Source organism: Marmota monax, unplaced genomic scaffold (assembly GCF_021218885.2).
Source record: "Marmota monax isolate L192 unplaced genomic scaffold, Marmota_monax_Labrador192_F-V1.1 WCK01_AAM20220418_F8-fsc00105, whole genome shotgun sequence".
In the NCBI taxonomy this organism is placed as follows: Eukaryota; Metazoa; Chordata; class Mammalia; order Rodentia; family Sciuridae; genus Marmota; species Marmota monax.
In genome coordinates this window covers 982,806-990,589 of record NW_026692947.1, presented here as the reverse complement: position 1 = coordinate 990,589, position 7,784 = coordinate 982,806, and positions in this window count along the sequence as shown.

Sequence of the window (7,784 nt, the reverse complement as noted above, 5' to 3'; positions counted from 1 at the left end):
ATTTATATCATGTTTTACAATAGACTATATTATGGTATATAACATGCTTTTAAATAATATTAGCCTTATTTACAACTTCAATATTATCTATAATAACTTCAAAATAGATTATTATCACCATTTTATAAGGGAGAAACTGAGGCTCAGAGGTTAACTATCTTGCCCAAGGTCTTATATTCACACTCAGGTCTCTCAACCCATTGTCTTCCTACTCTGCTTGGAGTCAGATGAGATGACTGGCCAGGTACAGCTTTAAAAGGAACACTAAACAGCAGAAATAATAAAAAATATGGTACCTACTATCTCAGGTTTGCTTTAGAGACACCTTTCATTACTTCAAAATGTTAATTGTCTACTGAAATAGTCTCTTCCAATGGACATTTTAAAACACACCTCCCAGGCACCAGCCTTTCACTGATGATATTTTTGCAACATAATTGACAGTGTCCAGAAGTTAGTTGTTTGCTTCCCCTAAAACTCAGAAACTGAATAATGCACAGTACAGTGCTTTCACTGTGCTGTATTTTATTATCTAAATATAAATCTTAAGGACTGAGGCTATATCTCAGTTGGTAGAATGCTTGCCTTGAATGTACAGGCCTTGGGTTTAAAAAAAAAAAAAAATCTTCTAATTTGGCTCCCAAGGAAATGTCTGACTTCAAAGTTTTGTTTTGTTTTAAGCACTAGAAAGAAAACAGAAATTGCAGAAAAGTGAAGATAATTTGGCCAACCAGAAAATAATTCTTAAATATAATTTGAAAGACTCTGGCTATATTCATGCTTAGTTAAGCGTGGATGACTAATGACTAGCTGTTGGTGGCATTTTTAAAAAGTTAAGTGAAAAATAAGTTGAGAGTTAGGTCAGGCTGCATCCTATTCATATGGTATAAATTCCTTATTTTGTACAAATATTTTGCATTATGTTCAAATGTGAGGTAAAGGAAATGAACAAAAAGAGAGCATGCTTTAAGGGAACTCTGGGCTATGATCTGAGACACTCACGTGTTTAATCTGTCCTTGACTCTAACCCAGCTGTCACGTGCATTACTTCAAGCATATTTCCTAAGGTGCTGACTACCTCACAGAATATGCAGAAATGAAGTGTTTGCTTCTTAGAAATCCAACAAAAGAGAAACTAAAGCTTTAAGAGAATAACTGACCTTCTCAAAGTGTCAAAAACAGAACATTAGCCAGGCGCTGTGGTGCATGCCTGTAATCCTAGTGGCTCAGGAAACTGAGGCAGCAGGATCATAAGTTCAAAGCCAGCCTCAGCAACTTAGCGAGGTCCGAAGCAACTTAGCAAGATCCTGTCTCAAAATTTAAAAAAATTAAAAAAGGGCTAGGGATGTGGCTCAGTAGAAAAGCACCTTTGGGTTCAATCTCTGGTCCCAAAACCAAACAAATAAACAAAACAAAACATTAACTATGATCTCCTGAGTGGCAGGCCAAAAACCAAACTACCCTTCTATACGGGTTCAGAAAGATGGAGGGAGTTGTCACTACAGCCTGAGGTACTCTTGGAGTTCCCACTCCCAAGCTAAGTGTAGCCACTCTTCTTTCTCCCTCTACTCCCATGCTGTGGAAGACAGAACAATTCATCATGCATCTACCCACAGTTCGGTTTCTTTTGCATTATGTTCAAATGAACAAATAGAGAGCATGCTTTAAGGGCTTAGCACCTAGGTTATCATCTTTCTGTATCTGGGTCAAGACTGGCAGCCAGAATCTACTGCAATACACCAGGGTCTACCCAGAATTCTCCTCCTCCTCCAACTAGATAACAACTGCCAGGCTGCCTTCTTCGGTCAGGACCATATTCTTCCTCTTTTTCCTTCAGAAAGTAAGGATCATGTTGTCCACTTTCAGAATGAGAAAACCTGGAAAGCACATGGAGGATGACAAACTCTTCTCTTGGGATGTCTTCTGAAGTTCCCACACACAGCTTCATTTTAAAACATAGTAGTAATGAGAGGTAGACACACAAAGATTTGGATCCAGCTCTCTCTCCACTTGGGATCATAATGAACCTGCAAAATGGACAGTCATGCTTTCTCTGTGGGGTAGTTGGGCACACAGAAGATTTGATGAATAGATACTTTTATTATAATGATGACATAATGTGGGTTGAATTGGTTGAATTATCAGAGTAAGAAGAGAAATGTTCACAATACACAGTGTAGGATAATGTGAAGGAACTGTTGAGTGAAGAATTTGGTAGACCCTGTGCTACCCCTGGGTTTGTTTATTTTTTGGATTTTGTTTTGTTTTGTTTGGGACCTCAGATACCTGAGCCTCTAGGGTTACAGGCATGTGCTACCATGCCAGCTAAGCCTAGGTTTTATTCATCCATGATGGGAAGGTAGTTGAAGTGGGACACGGCTCTGCAGAGCAGAGCACCAGACAGCTTCACAGAGAAGTCCCCACTGGGTACATGCACCATGACTCTGAGCCTGGGCTATGCTCTGAGACTCAGAAACCTGGTCCCTGTAGAAATCATCTCAAGCAGGAGGCTGACTCAGACCCACAAACTCATAGCAAAAGCTCAGATGCCAATTGGTCAGTGGGAAAGACAGACACATCAGCCTTCCAGCCACATCTGTTCCCAAGCTACAAGGGAAGGCAAATGACCAAAAAGTACCTGGGAAGTCTGGAATTCCAACAGAGAAATTAGTTTTGAAATTCCAAAGTCTTTTTGTTGGCTTTTGAGTCTCTTTAATAGGGACACCTAACAGAGGGCCAGCTATTCCTGGAATACTGTGGTCCCTCTGCCAGACAGAGCCCTAAGATGCGATTTTTGCAGACTCTCTCTGCCTTCAGGCTCACTAACTTCCTGTCAGATCAACACCCCTTCTTTAGATATATTTATACCTTCTATCAGTGTCCTCGCTTAATATTTCTAAGTGCTTGGGGAGGGAAGTTATCAGTGGGCAACTATGTATGGCCCACAGGAATGATAATCTCTGCTTCCTTGTGTCCTAGGGAGTTTGAAGGACATAGGAAACTCAATAGAATTCTTCCAGCTTCTTCTTTTGACAGATGCTACACTGAGAGCTGGGACCACACATGCAGCTCTTTAAACCAAACTTCTCTCTAGCTTCTTCTCCTTTCCTTCTTCTGTCCTTGGCCTTTGTTTGGAAGGTGTCCACACAAGGAGGCAAATATGGCAACAAAAGCGGTAAAAACTATAATTTGGTGTTTTGCCTAGACCCTCCCAGGATCAAAAGTAGCCCTAGACTTGGGCACAAACTTGGGTAGAGGAGTGATTGGCAGATTGCCCTTTGAACTCTCCAGAAAGAGCTGGCACCTTGGCACACAGCTTTCCCCCTGAATGCTTAGCTGTGCCCCTGGGCATTTCACCAAGCTGCCTTCCAGGATCCTCAGCAGTCACCAAATGCTGTGATCACTGAAGGGAATCTGCAGCATGGAGCTGAGGGACAGCTGTAACATCTCCACCTGACCCTTTTCTGGGTCTATCCCTCTCCTCTGTGCTGCAGGGCCACTCACCAGGTCCCCTGGGTCTCCACTTCATATTTCAAAGCATTTTTGCACTCTGTTCATAGGACATTGGTGGATCCCCAGACTCTGAACCTTATATAAATGATATGAAGTCAAGTTTCCAAGCCCTTAAGAGACTGCCTGACACCATCTCCTTTATGCAAATGTTTGTTGAATTCATTCTAATAGGCATCACCTGATATTAGTGACATACTAAGGTGCACATCATGTTCTCTGTGAAAAAAAAGTTTTTCCTATTTTTTCTAATCTTGAGGAAACAGATGATACAGAATGTGAAATTTGGCCTTTTTTGTTTGTTTGTTTTAAGTGCACATTTGAGCCCAGTGTCTCATGTACGCACATGCTGGGTGAGTGCTCTACCACTGAGCTATATCCAGACCTTTTTAAAAATTATTTTGAGTCAGGATCTCCCTCTGTTGCCCAGGCTGGCTTGGAACTTGCCATCCTCCTACCTTGCCCTCTGGAGTAGCTAGGATTATAGGTGTACGCCACCACAACCTAGCCAGAATGTGAGACTTTCTACAAAACTGGCCTGGAGTCTTTAAAAAGAGAGTCAATGTTATAAAAAGCAAACAAACAAAAAGGCCTAGGAGTGGTATAGACTGGTATTGTCCAATAGACCTTTTGGGGTGATAGAACTAGCACACATATATGCAGTCTCAATAAGAACCACTAGCCTAATGTGGCTATTGCACACAGAAATGTGGCTAGAAACTAATGAATTGGTTTTTTAATATATTTAATTTTAATTAGTGTAAATGTAAATTCCACATGGCTACTAGGTCCTATATATTAGAGACAGCATAGTCCTAGGTTCAAAGAGACTGAAGAAATAGAAAAACCAAATGTTATGCATGGGCCATGATTGCATTCTGGATCCGTGGTGGAAGAGAAACAAGAGAAAAATATTTGGAGACCATAGATAAATGTGTTAGTCAGCTTTTTTGCCGCTCTGACTTAAAGACCTGACCAGCACAACTGTAGAGGAGGAAAAGTTTATTTGGGGGCTGACAGGAGTAAACATCAAGGATGAACAAACAACATGAATCAGCAAAAGGACTTGTTTTGGACTTGTTTTGGACTTTGCAGTGACTAAGTGACTTTTTAGTTGTAAACATGTTTTTGGCTATAGGATGACTAGATAGTATGCCCATGTTAGATAAGTTGATGATGTAACTAGGTAGTGTGCTTATGTTAGATAAGTTAGACACAAACAAGTTTGTTGTAAACATATAGAGTATATAAGCGCGAGGGAAACTCCATGTATTTGCTCACAATCAACTCTCATCGCCTGAGAGTAAGATCGTGCAGTGTGAGCCAGCCACCTCGTGTATTGCTTTGTGTGGTGTGCGAATAAACCAGCATTTCAAAAGGCAATCGAGTTCGTGCTTGGTGTTCGCGTACGTCGCGGTCCGGGGTCCAGTGCAGATATCCGGAAGGGAACTCCTGGTAACCAGACAAGGCTGAGAAGCTGCTCGTGACAGGGGCTCATGGTTTCAGAGGTCTTCGTCCATAGAAATCTGGCTCCATGCCTCAAGGCTCTAGGTGAGGCTGAACACAGTGGGGGAAGAGTGTGGTGGAGGGAAGCGGCTCACAGGATAATCAGAGAGCACCTTACAAAATACATACCCCAAAGGCATACCCTAATGCCCGCCTCCTCCAGCCACACTCTACCAGTCTTCAGTTGCCACTCAGTTGATCCCTATCAGGGGATTAATTCACTGTTTGGGTTAGGGCTCTCACAACCCAATCATTTCTCCTCTGAACCTTCATGCAATGTCTCACAAGTGAGCTTTTGGGGACATCCAAACCATGACAATACATATAAATGTAAATTACTCACTTGACATTATAGAACTAAGGGTAATTTTATTAGGTGTGATTATGGTTGCCGCAGTCTGGCTGGGCACAAATGCCGCAGTCTGGCTGGGCACACAATCACGAGCCACCACACAGCTTGTAGATTCAAACAGCAACTCTTTATTCCCGAACTCACACCAGCCGTCTACAATCACGTTCTGGGGAAATCCACGTTCTCTGCCCAAATCCACGTTCTCTGCCCAAATCCAAATCCACTGGGCTTCTATCTCCAAAATATACTGTCTGAATCCCCTGAGCACTCAAGGGGAACTCAGGCAGCAGGATACGCCCTATTCCCAGGAGGAATAATCTTAAACCTGGAACGCCCTAAACCCAATTATCTTAAACCAGGAACACCCTAATCCCGGATCCGCCCTGGTCCTTGAGCAAGGTCACCTACATTCAATGTCACTGCAACATGTCAGCAACATGGGGTACGCTGGCAAGGAAATTGTCATACCTACTTGGCTAATGGCTCCCAGCAAAACAGTTTTGGTTTTGTAGGAGTCTTTCATTTTTAGGAACTGGATGCTACAGTATTTAAGGCTGGAGTGCTGCTATTCTCTTTCAAATGGTTCAACACATACCAAGAGAGGTATGATGTCACAAAATGTTAGTAATTGGTAAAACAGTGGAGAGCGTACTGGTACGAATTGTACTCTTCTTTTACCTTTTCTATGTGTTTAAATTTTTTTAAAAAGTGGGAAGCATAAAATGAGAGGTACAGACACCCATCAAAAGCGTGATAGTAAGAGAGCAAGGCTCATAGCTTCCAAAACACGGTGTTCCAAACATGCAGATGCAAAGCAGTTGTTTGGCACTTCACAGTTTTTTTCCCTCTCTTATTTATAACTGTCTCTCTGAGAAATCACCATCAGAATTGCAACTTAGTATGGAAGAAATGCACTTCCCACCTCCACCAAAAAAAGTGATAAAATTACTCCTTTGGTAGAAACTCTGTGATTTAGGGGAGGGACTGAGACTTGCCAATCTTGACTCCCCACGGTTCTGATTTGGAAAAATGGTAGCTCCTTTCACAGATTACCAGGATCAAAGCCAAAATGTTGAAGACTCTGTTTACTTTGCAACATGAGAGTTATTTATAAGGTAAATAATTATAAATTGGTCATATAGTTAGGTGACCAAAAGTCAAATAGAATGTAAATGCCACAGGTGATGAATAATAGCTGATATAATAAGGAAAATATTCAAAAATTAGTTGATGTTGAAGTCAGGCCTTGAAGTACCATTTCTCATCACAGAGTCTGAACTGAAAATCACATGAGTACTTGCCCAAAACAGGTTCCTCTGGGCCCTACCCCAGCACTACAGAATCAGAATATCCATATTTACAAAGCACCCTCAGATGATCCTCGTGCATGCTAACATTTGAGAATTTCAGTTGTGGTAAGATTTAGATGTGTGGAAAGAAACCTTAAGAGTTTTTTTTGGTTTGGGGGTTGTTGTGGTTTTTTTTTTTTTTTTTTCAATATTGAGGATTGAGTCCACTGGCCCTCTACCACTGAGCCACATCCCCAGCCCTTTTTATTGTTTGATTTAAGTCAGAGTCTCATTATTTTGCCAAGGCTACCCTTGAACTTATAATCCTGATGCCTCAGCCTCCCAAGTAGCTCAGATTATAGGCATGTGCCACTGCATTCAGCTAAAACCTGAAGAGTATTTGATGGGTGAAGCATCCTAAACAAAGATACAAAATAAAAACTGAAACTGAGTTTTTAAAGAGTATAAGGGAGAGCTTTGTAATGTTTTGAACAACCAATAAAAAAAAAATAAAGAGTATGAGGGTCCTCATCTTGTAGAAAGAGGAAAATTCCCATTTAAGATCAGGTGAGATAAAGCTGGTTAGTGGAGGAGGCAAGGAGGTGTACAGAAAGCTCTGAACATCTGGCCAGTCTCTCACAGGGAGATTGGCCAGTGTGGGAAAGACAGTTGGCTGACAATGAAAAAACAAACAGTGGTGTTTTAGGCCAGGTTGTATGGGATGAATCAAAGAGAAAAAACTAGAATCAGGAAAACCAATGAATATGTAACTGCAATAATCCAATATAGGTGCAGAGACATCCACTCTACAACCCCTTTGTATGTAGCTTCTTTGACTGATCTAGGAACCCAATTTACATAAGACCTGATCAACAAAAGAAAGCATAAAAGTTTTATTAAATTTACATGTACATGATGATCTTTAAAGAGAGTGAAGTCCAAAGAAATGACTAAATCGTGATGCTTTTATACTTTTTAGACAAAGAACAATGTATTTGTAAAGGAATTACAGGACAGGTGGATATCTGGTTTACAGTAGTAAATTCTAGGATTTCTACTAAGAGATCTACGCAGGTGAGGTAGAAGCTAGTGGAAGACAAGGTTTACTTGAGAATTTGTTTATTCAG